The sequence below is a fragment of the Neoarius graeffei genome, chromosome 8 (genome assembly GCF_027579695.1).
Source record: "Neoarius graeffei isolate fNeoGra1 chromosome 8, fNeoGra1.pri, whole genome shotgun sequence".
Lineage (NCBI taxonomy): Eukaryota > Metazoa > Chordata > Actinopteri > Siluriformes > Ariidae > Neoarius > Neoarius graeffei.
Genome location: NC_083576.1, coordinates 83,348,788 through 83,366,076, shown reverse-complemented (window position 1 = coordinate 83,366,076; position 17,289 = coordinate 83,348,788). Strand labels below are relative to the sequence as shown.

The following is a 17,289-nucleotide window of genomic DNA, read 5'->3' as shown; positions in this document are numbered from 1 at the left end:
CGTTTTTTCCCGGGATAATGGAGTCAAGGGGATCTGCCAATATCCCTTCGTCAAATCCAGTGTCGAGTAAAAGCGAGCCGTGCCTAGTCGATCGAGCAGCTCATCAATAGGAGGCATTGGGTACACGTCAAATTTAGACACCGCGTTGACTTTTCTATAGTCCACACAGAACCGGATCGAGCCGTCGGCCTTGGGAACCAAGACCACCGGGCTGCTCCAGTCACTGTGGGACTCCTCGACGATGCCCATTTCGAGCATGGCCTGAAGTTCTTCCCGAACCACCTTTTTTTTGTGTTCTGGTAATCTATAAGGACGGCTCCGCACTACCACCCCCGGGGGCGTCTCTATGTGGTGTTCTATGAGGTTAGTGCGACCGGGCAGGGGTGAGAACACATCCAAAAACTCGGCCTGCAACTGGGCGACCTCCGTGAGTTGGGTCGGGGAGAGGTGGTCTCCACAGGGGACCGGAGAGGTACGTGATGCCAATGACCCTTTTTGGACCTCCGGCCCCAGCTCCGCCTTCTCCGGAACTACCAACACCAACGCCACGGGGACCTCCTCGTTCCAGAGTTTCAGCAGATTGAGGTGGTAGATCTGTAGTGCCCCCTCCCTGTCCGTTCGCCTAACCTCATAGTCGACGTCCCCGACTCGCCGTGTGACCTCAAAGGGTCCTTGCCACTTGGCGATTAATTTGGAGCTCGACGTGGGCAACAGGACGAGTACCTTATCTCCCGGAGTGAACTCTCTAAGGCGTGTGCCCTTGTTGTACAGGCGGGCTTGCTGTTCCTGGGCCTGCCGCAAATTCTCCTGAGTTAGGTGGGTGAGCGTGTGGAGTTTTGCGCGCAGATCCATAACGTACTGAATTTCGTTTTTGCTCTGTGAAGGTCCCTCCTCCCAATTTTCCCGCAGTACATCTAAGATGCCGCGCGGCTTACGCCCATATAATAATTCAAATGGGGAGAACCCCGTGGAGGCTTGGGGGACCTCTCGCACTGCAAACAACAAGGGTTCGAGCCACTTATCCCAGTTACGTGCGTCCTCACTTATGAATTTTTTGATAATATTCTTGAGGGTGCGATTGAACCGTTCCACTAAACCGTCCGTCTGTGGGTGATAAACGCTGGTGCGGATCGGCTTAATACCCAGTAGCCCATACAGTTCGCTCAGTGTTCGTGACATAAACAAGGTGCCTTGGTCAGTCAGAATCTCTTTCGGGATTCCAACCCGGGAGATGACGTGGAAGAGGGCCTCCGCAATACTGCGTGCTGAGATATTGCGAAGAGGCACCGCTTCCGGGTATCGGGTTGCATAGTCCACCAGAACCAATATAAAGCGGTACCCTCGTGTTGACCGATCTAATGGCCCAACGAGATCCATTCCAATTCTTTCGAACGGGGTCTCGATTAATGGTAGGGGGCGCAAGGGCGCTTTTGGAATGGCCGCTGGATTTACTAACTGGCATTCGCGGCACGCCGTACACCACTTACGGACGTCGCCGCGAATCCCCGGCCAATAAAATCGGGCCATTATCCGGGCGAGTGTCTTATCCTGCCCGAGGTGTCCAGCCATGGGATTAAAGTGAGCCGCCTGAAATACCAATTCCCGGCGGCTCTTTGGAATTAACAATTGGGTGACTCGCTCTTTTGTCTGAGTGTCCTGCGTCACTCGATATAACCTATCTTTCAAAATGGAAAAATAGGGGAAAGACAGGGTGGCGTTTGGCTGGAGCGTCTGACCATCGATTACTCTCACTTGGTCAAACGCGTGTCGCAGAGTCTCGTCTCGCGATTGTTCCAGTGGGAAATCTGCGAGGGATTCCCCAATAGAAAGAGGAGGGGCCGGTGGCTCCTCACTCTGTCGCGGAGATGACGTAGACGGCTCTGCGACCGCAGCTCCAGCCAAAGCGACACCGGGACCTTCCCCTGTTAACCGGCAGGACCCACTCTTTACTAGGCGTGCCATTAAACCCCGAAATCCCGGCCAATCCGTCCCCAAAATCAAAGAGTGGGTAAGGCGAGGATTAACCGCCGCCTTCACTATCGATTTTTCCCCTCTGAAATGTATGTGGTCCGACACCAACGGGTAGCTGTGAATATCCCCGTGCACACACAACACCTTCACCCCTTGTGCTCCCCCCAATGCCTCGTCTTGCACCAGGCTTTGGCAGATCGAGGTCTGATTGCAACCCGAATCCACCAACGCCTGAAATGTAGCCCCTTGTACACTTACCGGTATGCAATACGCTCCGGCCCGATCGAGTGCAGCCTCTGGCGCGTTGGGGATCCGCACCACCGCCCCCACTTCCATCGCTGCACACTGTTGCTGCAGGTGGCCCGGTTCCCTGCAGCGCCAGCAAACCGGCCCGGGCCTTCCCTCTGCAGCTGTGTGTTGGGGCTCACTCACCTGAGGGGGGGGGAGAGACAGACACAGAAGGGAGAAACGGGAGGGCACCACGGGTGCGGCGGGCCGGCTGGGGTGGAGCCGGCCCCCGCCTCCGCGGTGGGGGAACGGGGCGAGGACGGGACACGGGAGGGGGGGGGAGAAAGAGAGAGAGAAGAGGAGAGAGAAGATGACGTTGTACGCTGTCCTGCCGCCGGAACAGCCGCCAGATGATCCTCCGCCAGTCCCACGGCCTGATCCAGCGACGCCGGGCGGTGGCACTGGACCCACTCCGCGGTTCCAGCTGATAACCGGGCGATGAACTATTCCAACGCCACCTGGTCGATGATTCCCTCGGCGTCGCAATCTTCGGCCCTCAGCCACTGCCAGCAGGCGTCCCGGAGCTGCTGGCCGAACGCGAACGGGCTGCCGACTTCCTCCATCCGCAGCGTGCGGAAGCGCTGGCGCTGCTGCTCCTGCGTGCGCCCCACGCGCTGGAGGACAGCCCGGCGAAGGTCGGCGTAGGCCAGCCTGCGGTCGGCGGGGAGCTGTAGTGCAGCCAGCTGCGCCTCTCCCGTCAGGAGGGGGAGGAGGCGCGCCGCGCGCTGCTCCATCGGCCACCCCGAGGCTTCGGCGACCTGCTCGAACAATGTGATGAAAGCCTCGGGGTCGTCCTGCGGGCCCATCTTGGTCACGGTGAGGGGAGACGGGCCCGCGGCCGGGGCGCTGGTGGACCCCGCCGACGCGAGGAGATGCCGGAACGCCTCTCGATCTTCCTGAGCTGGGCCAGCACCAGGGCTTCCAAGCGGCACTCCTGCTCCTTTCGTAGCATGACAAGTGCCTGGTGCTGGCTCTGCTGAGCCGTGGCGAGGGCGTGGACCAAGTCCGCGAACGGGGAGGATTCCATGGGGCTGCTGCGTTGGTGCTCCACCTTACTTACGGGTTTCAGCACCACTGTAGCGCGGATCGAGTGTGGGTGGAGCACAGAGGACGATAGGACAACGCTTGAGATGCAGAGGGGGCTTTTATTAAACAACTTTTCAGTCTAATCGCCCGCTTCTCGTATGCGGTATAACACAAACACACACACACTCTGTAATCTCGTCCCGGGTTGCGCCCCCTCTCCTCTCTCTCTGCCTCCTTAAATAGGGAGCGGTTACTGGGAAAACACACACAAACACAGGTTAATTACAGTCAGGTGTAGCGATTCTGCCACTCACCTTCCCTGGCTCCACCCTCCTGTCACAGACCGGCGCTTGACCACGCCCCCACTGCCACAATCACACCTGCTGAAGAACACGCATCCTGCACTTACATCCATCTAACTCTGCATACCTGACAAAATACTTCACAAAGTCTCTTTGGAAACGACATCCTCATATGCTTGTGCTGATTATGCTCAAATCAGCATCAGGTGTTTCCCATAATAATTTGGTCCCAAGAGTGCGCACAATGGCCTCTGAACGATCCCCAAATGCACTTTTTAAGACTCGGGGAAGGTTAGGCTATGCCATTTAGTTTGCTGAAGAAAACATCGCTATCAAATTTTAATGCAGGCACTGGCATTTTTTGCGACATTTTTGGCAACTCACGAAGTGGAGACACACCAAAATACAACTCGCGAAACTTGAAGAACATTTGCCTTGCACCGCATGACTGGCAGCAATGCTACCAATTTTTCATCAAGTATTCGCAAACCCGTTGCAAGCTGTAGTGTGAGCAGGGCCTTATGCATCATTAGGTTCTGTGTGATTAGCAGGACAGCTTGTAGGATGGCAGTGAAGCGAGGCAGCAAAATACAAACACTGGTCAAGCTTTAAAGGGCATATCCTGGACCAATTTATTGTTTTTTATATGAAAGTATGTCCCTTTACACACTCATCCAGAAGGGTAATTTTGCACAAGGCCATCTGTCTACAGCAGAAAAAAATAAAATAATACGCGTCTGGAAAAATCCCAAGGGAGTCTGGAGCCATACTGATCCAGATTCGTGACGTCACGTGAGGATCCACCAGCAGGCTGAGAGACAAACACAGGAACACCTAATTTAGAGTATAGTCTCTCTTATTTCTTACCCTGGCAACAGTCAACTTGTGAACTGCCGATTTTCTTGGTCTTTTTCTCGGCTCTGCTTGGTCCTCGGCTTCAAGGGCCTCAGTGGATGCGGCACTTCGCCTTCTGTCAAGGGAGACGAACACGGCTGGCTCCTTTGGTGACGCTGACACAAATGGAGACGGTGTTGCTTTGGGCATTCTAACAGACGGAACTGCGTCTTTTCAAGTTGCTTCTTGAAGCCCATTTCCCACTGCAAATAATTCTCAAAGTCGTCGGGCTTTATGAAGTGAGCCCCGCATATGATGCTGTGGTCTACTGCACGTTGCCAGTTTTTCCGGGTGCCTCGCACGAAGCGCTCCCATTTCTCTCTCATTGTCTGGTCTTTTGGAAAACGATGAGTACTAATCCCATCAAGATTGGTGTTGCTACACCCTCCTACGATACATCTGTTAACCATTTTAATAATTACGCGAAAACGTTGAAAAAATTTGCCAAAAACCACCAGGTCGTTTTCTCATAAACAAACCAGCGCTGACGTCGGATTCAGAGGGAGGCGTCCCGCACGTGATGTCACGAAAATCAATGTTTGCTGGGAAATCCAAATGCCAAGTTTTTTCAGAGGCGGATCAATTTGCCTCAAATGGCTTGATTTCAACTGAATTTTTCTGGTATTGCGCAAGGTAAAATAAATAGCAAAAATGCAAAATGTGACAGATATTTGACCAAAGTTTAATATAAAATAAGAGAATTACATTGATCTTGCTCCTGAATTTACCCAAGATGTGCCCTTTAACATCATACTATTATTTTTTGTTTTTACAACACAAATCATTATTGAGCTTTACCTGTGAGGGATCAGGAGCCTGAGACGTCCTGGAGGAGCACTGTCTGTCTCCTGCTGAACTCATTATAACAGCTCTAAAAAAGATTATTATTATTATTATTATTATTATTATTATTATTATTAATACCATTAGGCCAAAAAAAAAATGTGTGTTTCCGGTTACATAGATTTCAAAACTAGGGTAGGTAGGCAGGCGTTTTTTTTTTTTTGGAATTTTTTTTCAAGATGGCTGCCATAACCTATATTTAGATAAGAATAATTTCACAAAATATAATGAATTTCTTTGCAGGTCACCTGAGTTACCACCTTCTGATGAATCTGATGCAGCATGAGACACCTTTTAACATGAATTTTTCTGTAAATATAACAGCTCAATACACCATGTTTGTTTCAGTTCAGGGTCTATGGTTATAAAGGTGAAGAACAACAGCTTACTGGTGTAATGGTTAGCATGCTGGCCTGTCACCGCAGAGAGCCGGGTTCAAATCCCGGTGGAGACACCAAAAATTCGTAACCCGGTTTCTCAAACTGCATAGTGTCCCTGGGCAAGACATATTGCACTCAGTCCACCCAGCTGTATAAACGGGTACCTGGCAAACGGATGTACGGACCTATGTGGGATGCGCTTGGTAGCAGCATTGAACGTACCATTCCGTCAGGGTAATAATGTACCATTGTAGAGTAGCCCTGGGCTAGATTCCTGATGTTAAACTTAACATTATTATTCACTTCCACATTCACCATATTCTTTTACATTTCAGAAACACCATCAACATTTCTTCAGAGTTCAGTATTTATGACAAAAATAAAATTTCATAATTTCTATTTAATCAACGTCTGTTTACATTTCTGACTAAAGAATTGTGAGTAAAGTTCTTAAAGTTCATTAACAAACTACCGTAAATCCCTAATTAAACGCCTGCCTCGAATAGATGACCATGCACTGAGCTTGCTGAAAGCAAAAAGAAGCTGAAAAACAGGCCTCAAATACACACCTGTCTTTAAAATAGAAATCTATGATTTGGACTATTTGAAAAAAATGATGCTGACTTTAATTAAGCATTTACGATAGTCACACTAGAAGCATGATTATAAGAGTCCTTAAAGCAATGTTTCATGTCGGATGTTATTACAATACGTTCACTTGAACAAGTACACAGATTCACTATGATACCTTAGTATAGCCAATATGAAATGTAAACTTCGACAAGACTGTAGTCATGGTAGTACAATTTTTACAACAAAGATCTTCCAGAATTGCCTAGTGAGAGACAAGCCACATTAAATACAGTAAACTCCCGCCGTGTCGAACTTGGCAGCCGCCATTTTCCAGGGCTTTCCACTAAGGCCATGTACACACGTAGCTGGGTATTTTTAAAACCGAACATTTTCCCCCCCTCCGTTTATAAAAATGTTTTATCCACACCACCTCGTCTTCGAAAAAAAATCCCTTCCACACATAACCGAACATCTGCGTTTTCAATCACATTCATAAGCATTCCAAACCTGTTAGATGGCATTATTTCCACAAATCCTACCCCCTAATCACATCAGAATAGCCCTCTGTTGGCGTCACTTCTGCCTAAACATAAAACATGGCGCCAAGCTCGTTCGTCTGGACAGACTCAGAGACAGAATTGCTTCTAAACACAATTTTGGAGTATAAACTTAATCTGGCTTCTGCAGTAAACAAAGGTCGCACGTCTGATGTCAGGGCAGATTTGTTGTCATTTTTTTTGCGCAGATTGTGACGTTCTAAAACGCAAAACTCCGGTTATCTCTGTCTACACGAAAAGGCATACACGGAGTTTTCAAAAATCTTCACTTTGCCCGGAGTTTTTTTAAATATTCGTTTTTGATGTGTTTTCATGTGGATGACAGGCCAAAACGTAGAAAAATATCTTCGATTTAGCAGATACCCGGCTACGTGTGGACTGGGTCTAAGGCTCATACTAGCCAGCCATGACAAATAAGTAGCCAGCCGGGGGGGGTTTGAGAGAGAGAGAGCAGCCCCTCCCCTCTCTGCTCCCTGAGTGGAGCTCGTCGCCTTGGTAACAGTGCAGGGAAAAGACACAATATAACAAGCAAAGAGCGCTTTTTCTCAGAGTTCCCTCTCCTCAAACAACGCTGATTTACACGGAAACGAAAGGAGCTATTCACAAAATTATTTCACATTGAGTGCTACAAGGCTCCCATGAACACATTGATGTAATTTTTTTTGTCCCTAGTGTAAAAAATGTGGACACTAGAGCGAGTTAAAAACAAGTGACTTTTCTGATTTTGCAGTAAAAGCGCTGCCACGTTTATAATGTGAGTCTATGGGAGAGCGCGGCTGTCCTCTCCTTATTTTCAGGCTTCTCATTCAAAAACTGTAAATCCTATCGCTCAGGTAGACACATTGTGTGAATCAAGACAAGTGTGACTACAACTTTTGAGAAAATTGTGTGTGTAGAGTGAAAATTGTGGCTGAGAAAACAGTTTAAATGAGAAAGTTAGAGCTTTTTTTTTCAAGCTGCCTACACTCTAAATTCCTGAGCTCCACTGGTGTGTAACGCAATAGACACCCATTATAAAGCCTGAATTTCTCCAGATTTGATCATGGTGTTTGATCTGGGACTGATCCAACAGTATAGAACCTAGCAAAAAAGTTGAATGCCAGATCCACACAGGAGAATTTTGTCTCCATTTTAAAGTTTGAATCATGTCTCTAGGTGAAAGACAAAATAAGCGTTATCTCTGCTTCTGTTCCGACGGCCCCAACACACTACTGCCTCCGCCGAGTGCGCGCGCACACACACCGCATGTCGGGGCCGCGGATGAGTTACTCTCCCCTGATCAACGAAGTCGGAGGGGAATTTGTGGTTATTATCGGTACAAACAGCGCAAATCACAACTTAAATGAGTGCGGTTCAGTTTGACATTATTGTCAGTCCGTTAGATAAACATTTAATTTTATTAAAATCGAAAATTAATATTTAGAGCCTGTGGGCTACAAAAATAATAGTCATTAAAGTAGCCGGCTGGACTTAATTGTGTAGTCAGCTGTATGGCCGGCAGCCGGCGCTTGTGGAAAGCCCTGATTTTCCCAGTGAGTGACAAAAACTTCCGGTTCACGCGGTTGGGTTATATGTAAAAGTCGCGACTGGGAAAAAAACGAAAAAAAAGTTTAGGGTCGGGCGGTACGGATTAGGGTCGGTCGGGTAACCGGAAACACACACACTTTTTTTTTGGCCTTAACAACGTGTTTAACATTACTATAAAAATAAAAGCAAGAGAATTATGTAAAACCATTCATGAACCTTTAAACCTCAACATTAATGCTTTTTATTCTTAAGATAAACAAAAAAATAAAACTACAAAAAACTAGGTTAGTTAACTAAATGTATGTGCATTGTTTTTATCTTAATTAGTGCAGACAACTCGTGAAGAGTGATTTTGAACAAAATATTATTTCAATAGGCTCCAGCTTGCCTGCGACCCTGTAGAACAGGATAAAGCGGCTAGAGATAATGAGATGAGATGAGATAATAACAAACAGGTTAAAGTAAAGTAACTTTATTGGTCTCCCTAGGGAGAAATTTAGCTTAGAGTCAGGGAACATTGCTGCATCAAGAAAGGGACACATCTAATTAACTAAAAGAACATAATTATGTGCAATCCGGCATTTTTGCTCCAGGTGAACTGTGCAAATTAAAAATCCTAACATTGATACATACAAACAATTCAAACAAGTACCATTAATACATTCATACAAATATACCTACCTAACATCCACTCAAATAATATCCATCCATACATACCTATCCATACATCCAATCAATAACATCTATACATTCCTAGATATCTCACAAAAATTAATACCATTCCTACAGTCATATATATAAATTACATTCATACATTTCCATACATGTACAAAAGAACCATAGTTCTAAATAACCTGGGCAAAATAGCCAAAGAAAGATAACACATTCTAGTCTTCCATCTATGCATACATACACCATCCATTTATTAGCCCACATACATTCACCTCTGATCATTCAGAAACTTAATTGAAAGAGGGATGAATGAATGTTTATACCTGTTATGTTTACATAAAGGGACACTATATCTCCTCCCTGAGTGTAAAAGTATATATTCAGAATAAAGCACATGGGAACTGTCAGATAAAATACCTTTAGCCTGACTAATTACTGATTGCTCAAAAAGCTCCTGCGGATTCAGAGGGGCGGGAGTTCCCATGATCTTACCTGCTGTCTTAACCAAACTAAAAATCTGAGCCTTCGACTTTACTGTTAGATTTCCAAACCAACTGGAAATATCGTAATGGAGAATTGATTCTATTGTTGCTCTGAAGAAAATCAACATGATATTTTTACAGACACCAAACAGACAAAGTCTACGCAAGAAATGGAGGCGCTGGTGAACCCTGGCACATACGCTAGACACCTGTGTTCTCCAACTCAGGTTACTGTCAATATAAATACCTAAGTATTTGAAGGTGGTCACCTGTTTTATATCTTGACCATGGATGACCGCTGGCATTTTGTCACCCACTGATCTAGGATCAATAAGCATTTCCACAGTCTTACTTGTATTAATGTGAAGTTCATGTGAATCACACCAGACCACAAACTTGTCCACTGCCGCTTGGTGGATACAAGAATTACCGTTTTTTGTAAGTAAGCTTAAGATAACAGTGTTGTAGGTATCATGCCGCCATCTTGTGTCAGAACTACAATTCCCAGGCAACTTCCGCGTTGACTACGTCACGCCTGGGCGGGATCACGTACACATTCTTCAAGTTTCAACAAAAGGACTTGGAACACAGCCATCTTTGCTCTTTCACGTCGGACTCTGAACAAGACTGACCAGATAAAGAGAACTCACCATCAGATGTCTAAACAGCACGTTTCCTTCTTTAATCTGCTCCTGATCAAAGTAGATATCGGAAACATGCGATCATCAACTCAAGCGAGTTATTAACCGGTTTGCAAGTATCACTTGTCTTTTAAACGCGTACGTGGCTGCGAGCAAAGGCAGTTTTCTAAAGAGCTCTTCTCTTTTCTTTCTTTTAAATCCGTGCACGGTGTTGAACAAAGACTTTGTCTTATCAACTATGAAGATCACCAAAGAAAGCTTCAGAACTTCTCTCTCCCTCACCGAAGACTTCTGACCTCAGGAAGCGTGCGCAACTTCCTCGAGCCTCCAACTTCAGACAGAAGACAAACTTCCTCTGCAGTAAGAAAAGGCATTGGGCAAACAGAAGTTTAAGTCTTAGGAATTAGTAAGAAGTGAAGTTGTATGAAGTTAAATGAAGTGTATACACTGAATCTTGGTTCTCTATCATTTGTTTGTTGATTTAAAAATTGGTTAATCCATAAGTTGCATGCTCTCTCTCTCTCTCTCTCTCTCTCTCCTTTTAACATCCTAAATTCATTACTCACTCATATCCTGATCTCATTAAGATTTCAGTAACTCGGGTAATACTAGGAAGTTAAGAGAGTTGGCTGGCTGGAAAGTTTCCCTTCCACTGGGCCTCACACGTGTTTTAGATAGCAAAGCAGAGCCAGCTCCTTTGTTCTCCAAGGAGCAGATCTGGGCCCTGCCTTCACACACTAAGTTTTAACACGTGGTCCTGTATCTCAGTATTAGATAAACATCATAAGTCCTGAGTTTAATTCAACCTTGATAGTAATTCTCCTCTTTACATTTAAAGCCATATAAACTACAGATGACTGTTTGAATGTTTAATTTTAATTAAAGCCTTCAGCTTTTACACACTAGGCCTGGAAGCACATGGCTAGTTAGAAATTCTTTTGTTCAGTTAGCTCACAAGCTAAAACTGCTTACACACACACGTGCTCACTAAACTTTGAGGATTCCCCTCCTCCAAGATTGCAGATAGCACGTCCTGGTACGGACGCATTCCAACTTCGAGAGAGAGCCCAGGTCTCTCTTTTCTCTCACACACACACACACACACACTGTTTACAGAAGATTTCAATTCTGCTGCTATTAGATTGTTCAAATTTTTCCTTTTCTTTTTATTAGAATTTTTATTATCTTTTTAATAATAAACATTATTATTGAAATCGTGTCATTGTCTGTTGTTCTAAATACTTGAAGTCGCCCACATTGTCAAAGAACTCCTAAGGTGTATGAATAATTAATTAGATGCAGTTTGGTAAGTGATCAAATTTGAATTATCAAATTTTAAACGACTCTTCAATTGATTCTTTAAATGATTCACTTGATTCACTAAATGATTCACTAAATGATTCACTTCAACCAATTCAATGAGACTGATTCTATGGTATGATTCAATTCAAATGAGTCAAATTAAACGATTCAATAGGATTGACTCATTTTAACTATTAACCTTCAAATGTAATGAGACTGATTTCATGTAATTATTAAAGAGTGATCATTTGATACCAATCTACACATCCATAATCATTAATTACACCTACAGTGTCATCAGAGTATTTCACTATAAACTGATTTCGATCAGAGCTGACACAATCATTTGTATAAAGTATAAACAAAAAAGGTGAGCTAACACACCCCTGAGGGGCGCCTATACAGCTCTCTGTAATATCTGAGAGAGCTGCATTAAATTTTACTTGCTGTGGTCTACTAGACAAAAAGGAGTGATGCCACCTAATTAGAAAAGGATTTATGTTCAACTTAATTAACTTCCTGAGAAGGATATGTGGCTGAATTAAATTAAAAGCAGAACTAAAATCAATAAAAAGGAGTTTAGCATATGCAGCAGGACTCTCCAAGTGTCTCAATATAAGGTGCATTATTGTCGATATAGCATCATTTGTACTCCAATTTTTTATATAAGCAAATTGGTATTTATCTAGCTGTGGTTCTACATATATGCGAAGTTGCTCAATCATTAGCCTCTCCAATGACTTAAACACATTTGAGGTAATCGCTACTGGCCGGTAGTCATTGTCCTCCTGAGGACATGCTTTTTTGGGCAATGGAATTATGATGGATTTTTCCCACAGTTTTGGGACTGAATGTGTATCAATGGAGAGCTGAAAAAGTCTATGCCAAACTGGAGTAAGTTCCTCAGCAAATGTCTTCGATACAAAAGCAGATAGATTATCTGGGCCAGTGGCCTTGTTAGTATGCATTGATTTAAAGACCTTGGCAACAGCGTGTGTTCCCATTACAAACTACTGTCTTTAAAACTGCAGCACAATCTCCAGTATTATTAGTGTTAAAACGCATGTAAAAATCACTTACAACCCCGATTCCAAAAAAGTTGGGATAAAGTACAAATTGTAAATAAAAACGGAATGCAATGATGTGGAAATTTCAAAATTCCATATTTTATTCAGAATAGAACAAAGATGACATATCAAATGTTTAAACTGAGAAAATGTATCATTTAAAGAGAAAAATTAGGTGATTTTAAATTTCATGACAGCAACACATCTCAAAAAAGTTGGGACAAGGGCATGTTTACCACTGTGAGACATCCCCTTTTCTCTTTACAACAGTCTGTAAACATCTGGGGACTGAGGAGACAAGTTGCTCAAGTTTAGGGATAGGAATGTTAACCCATTCTTGTCTAATGTAGGATTCAAGTTGCTCAACTGTCTTAGGTCTTTTTTGTCGTATCTTCGGTTTTATGATGCGCCAAATGTTTTCTATGGGTGAAAGATCTGGACTGCAGGCTGGCCAGTTCAGTACCCGGACCATTCTTCTACGCAGCCACGATGCTGGAATTGATGCAGTATGTGGTTTGGCATTGTCATGGTGGAAAATGCAAGGTCTTCCCTGAAAGAGACGTCATCTGGATGGGAGCATATGTTGCTCTAGAACCTGGATATACCTTTCAGCATTGATGGTGTCTTTCCAGATGCATAAGCTACCCATGCCACATGCACTAATGCAACCCCATACCATCAGAGATGCAGGCTTCTGAACTGAGCGCTGATAACAACTTGGGTCGTCCTTCTCCTCTTTAGTTCGAATGACACGGCGTCCCTGATTTCCATAAAGAACTTCAAATTTTGATTCGTCTGACCACAGAACAGTTTTCCACTTTGCCACAGTCCATTTTAAATGAGCCTTGGCCCAGAGAAGACGTCTGCGCTTCTGGATCATGTTTAGATATGGCTTCTTCTTTGAACTATAGAGTTTTAGCTGGCAACAACGGATGGCACGGTGAATTGTGTTCACAGATAATGTTCTCTGGAAATATTCCTGAGCCCATTTTGTGATTTCCAATACAAAAGCATGCCTGTATGCGATGCAGTGCCGTCTAAGGGCCCGAAGATCATGGGCACCCAGTATGGTTTTCCGGCCTTGACCCTTACGCACAGAGATTCTTCTAGATTCTCTGAATCTTTTGATGATATTATGCACTGTAGATGATGAGATGTTCAAACTCTTTGCAATTTTACACTGTCGAACTCCTTTCTGATATTGCTCCACTATTTGTCGGCGCAGAATTAGGGGGATTGGTGATCCTCTTCCCATCTTTACTTCTGAGAGCCGCTGCCACTCCAAGATGCTCTTTTTATACCCAGTCATGTTAATGACCTATTGCCAATTGACCTAATGAGTTGCAATTTGGTCCTCCAGCTGTTCCTTTTTTGTACCTTTAAGTTTTCCAGCCTCTTATTGCCCCTGTCCCAACTTTTTTGAGATGTGTTGCTGTCATGAAATTTCAAATGAGCCAATATTTGGCATGAAATTTCAAAATGTCTCACTTTCGACATTTGATATGTTGTCTATGTTCTATTGTGAATACAATATCAGTTTTTGAGATTTGTAAATTATTGCATTCCGTTTTTATTTACAATTTGTACTTTGTCCCAACTTTTTTGGAATCGGGGTTGTAGTTCATTTGCCCTTGCCCTCCCATTATAAGCAAAAAGGGGCTTCCTTTTAGTATCCATAATTGGTCATTTGCCTTATTGAATCTCACAGTTTCTTTGTGTTGGAGTTGGACAGATCATGTTCTGCCCGCTCCTTATATTCCCGTCGGGCTGCTTTTATTTGTAGGTTTAAATCCTTTTGTGCAGAACAAACTCCTGCAGTGTGTCCCCTTTTAAAAGCTACTCTTTTCCTGTTAATGCATTCCTTCATCTCTTTTGTAAAATATGGTTTATTATTAGGATATCGCTTAACATTTTTCTGGGAAATAATGGAGTCAACACAGAAAGAAATATAGGCAGTGATGGATTCAGTAGCCCCATCAATATCAGTGTCTTCAAAGAAAATGTCCCAGTCCGTACAGAGAAAGCATCCTTTGAGCTCCTCCGTTTTATCACTGGTCCAAATCTTTATGGTCTGTATTTCTGGTTTGCTGGCCTTAAAAACTGACCGATAGGTTAAACACACTCGGCCTCACAGCGTCATTTTAACTTACCTCAGGGTTTAAAGCACAACGAATCTTCAAACATAGGCAAAATAATGAACCTGCATTTTTAACTGTATCAGATATAACCTACACTGGAAATTTTATTCCAAATATTTAATGTAATAAGATGTCCCAGCAAGAAACATAGAGACCTTTTCTTCTCCAATGTTTTCTGGCGGTTGGAGAAACAGCAACTAGACGCTTTACCGCCACCACCTGGTCTGGAGTGGCGTAGCAAATACCAACTGAAATGAGATCCTGGCCATGTCGCTTCTTCTTCTTCTGCTGTCAGGTTTTATGGCAGTTTACAGGCAAAGTGTATTACCGCCATCTACTGGACTGAGGTGCAATCAAATGGATGTCATTTCAAAGGAAAATAATAACCTCATCTCATCTCATCTAGCCGCTTTATCCTGTTCTACAGGGTCGCAGGCAAGCTGGAGCCTATCCCAGCTGACTACGGGCGAAAGGCGGGGTACACCCTGGACAAGTCGCCAGCAGGGTTGCCACCCGTCCCGTAAAATACGGAATCGTCCTTTATTTGGCAATTAAATCTTGTGTCCCGTATTGAACCGATACGGGACGCGATTTGTTCCGTATTTTCATAAATGTCCAATACACATGTCTGTCTCACACATATCAACACTAAATCTAACAATAATGAACAAAATAAAACAGGAAATACTCCGTTGCGGGATCTACCCAGGACACAAACCCCTCCACTCTGCGTCACGCTCTGTGCGTCTGTGCCTGGCTGCCTGCGTCACTGCGTGTGGCGCTGTCACGGTTGCCTAGCGACAGACAACACACACCAGCGCTGCTCAAAAAACCCGGGCCTTTTAAAAATGTCTGCTGCATTGAAACATGTAGAAGGGAAAAGAATCACTGATGACCTGGCAGTATACTCAGGGGAATTGATAGCTGTGTGGCTGGCTTTACAGTGGGTTGAGGAGAAAAGACCAAGGAAGGTAGTGGTGGCGTCAGACTCCAGTTCAGCGCTGATCACCATCAAAACTGGACAATCAGAAACCAGGCAAGATATTGTCCTGGAAATTGTACTTCTTGCAAGTAATCTAATGAAGTCAGGGGTTGGCATTACCTTTGTGTGGGTGCCAGCTCATATAGGAGTCTTGGGGAATGAAATGGCTGACAAGTGTGCAAAAAAAGGCGACTGAACGTCCAAGCATAGATATGGCAGTAAACGTCAGTAAAGCAGAAGTGAAAAGTATGGTGAAACGCAAAGTAAAAGGAGAGTGGCAAATGTTGTGGGAGGATGGGCTGACTGGCAGACAGTTTTATAACATTCACAAAAAAGTAGGAGTACTTAGGCCTACGAGCAGGAGAGAGGAGAATGTATTTTCAAGGATGAGATTTGGACATACCAGTTTGAATAGTAATCTACATCGAATACAGAAACATGCTGATGGTAACTGTGTTTACTGTGGTTATCCAGAAACTGTAGATCATGTTTTTATACAATGCCCAAGGTACCAGGAAAACAGGCAAAGTCTAATAGAACAGTTAGAGAGAGAAAAGATTCAATTTAATTTGCAAGATATTTTACAAAGGAGTACTGGAGAGGTTTGTTTAAATTTTGTTTTTAGATTCCTGAAGAACACAGGACTGTTTCATAGAATTTAGAAGAACAATTAAAATTTTTTTTTTCTTTTTCCTCATATTATTTTGTATTTCCTTGTTAGGGTTAGACTTCAGATTCATACCCCAGTCCAGCTGGTGGCGGTAATGCACCATTAACGTTAGTTTGCCAACCGCCATAAAACCTAAAGAAGAAGAAGAAGAAAATGTCTGCTGCACCCGGGACTCCACCACGTCCTCAAAAGCGTAAACGCTTACAAAAATACAGATGTGAGTAGGAAGAGGCACATCCTTGGCTGGACAGCGTGAGTGGAGTCGACTACAGAGCAAACTGTAAAGTCTGTTGGCGAGTGTTTTCAGTGGCGTACGGTATATTATAATAGTAACAAATAAATACATACATACATACATACATACATACATTTCCGGCGGCACGGTGATGTAGTGGTTAGCGCTGTCGCCTCACAGCAAGAAGGTCCGGGTTCGAGCCCTGTGGCTGGCGAGGGCCTTTCTGTGCGGAGTTTGCATGTTCTCCCCGTGTCCGCGTGAGTTTCCTCCGGGTGCTCCGGTTTCCCCCACAGTCCAAAGACATGCAGGTTAGGTTAACTGGTGACTCAAAATTGACCGTAGGTGTGAATGTGAGTGTGAATGGTTGTCTGTATCTATGTGTCAGCCCTGTGATGACCTGGCGACTTGTCCAGGGTGTACCCCGCCTTTCGCCCGTAGTCAGCTGGGATAGGCTCCAGCTTGCCTGCGACCCTGTAGAACAGGATAAAGTGGCTAGAGATAATGAGATGAGATGAGACATACATTTCCGGGTGGCACGGTGGTGTAGTGGTTAGCGCTGTCGCCTCACAGCAAGAAGGTCCGGGTTCGAGCCCCGTGGCCGGCGAGGGCCTTTCTGTGCGGAGTTTGCATGTTCTCCCCGTGTCCGCGTGGGTTCCTCCGGGTGCTCCGGTTTCCCCCACAGTCCAAAGACATGCAGGTTAGGTTAACTGGTGACTCTAAATTGACCGTGAGTGTGAAT

At 44.5% G+C, this 17,289-nt stretch overlaps 1 pseudogene; it reads right to left on the bottom strand.

The window, feature by feature from the left end:
• LOC132890966 (zinc finger protein 850-like) overlaps positions 1–14,945 on the bottom strand; it is a 35,567-nt pseudogene extending 20,622 nt beyond the window's left edge.
• Positions 14,946–17,289: the final 2,344 nt, after the last annotated feature.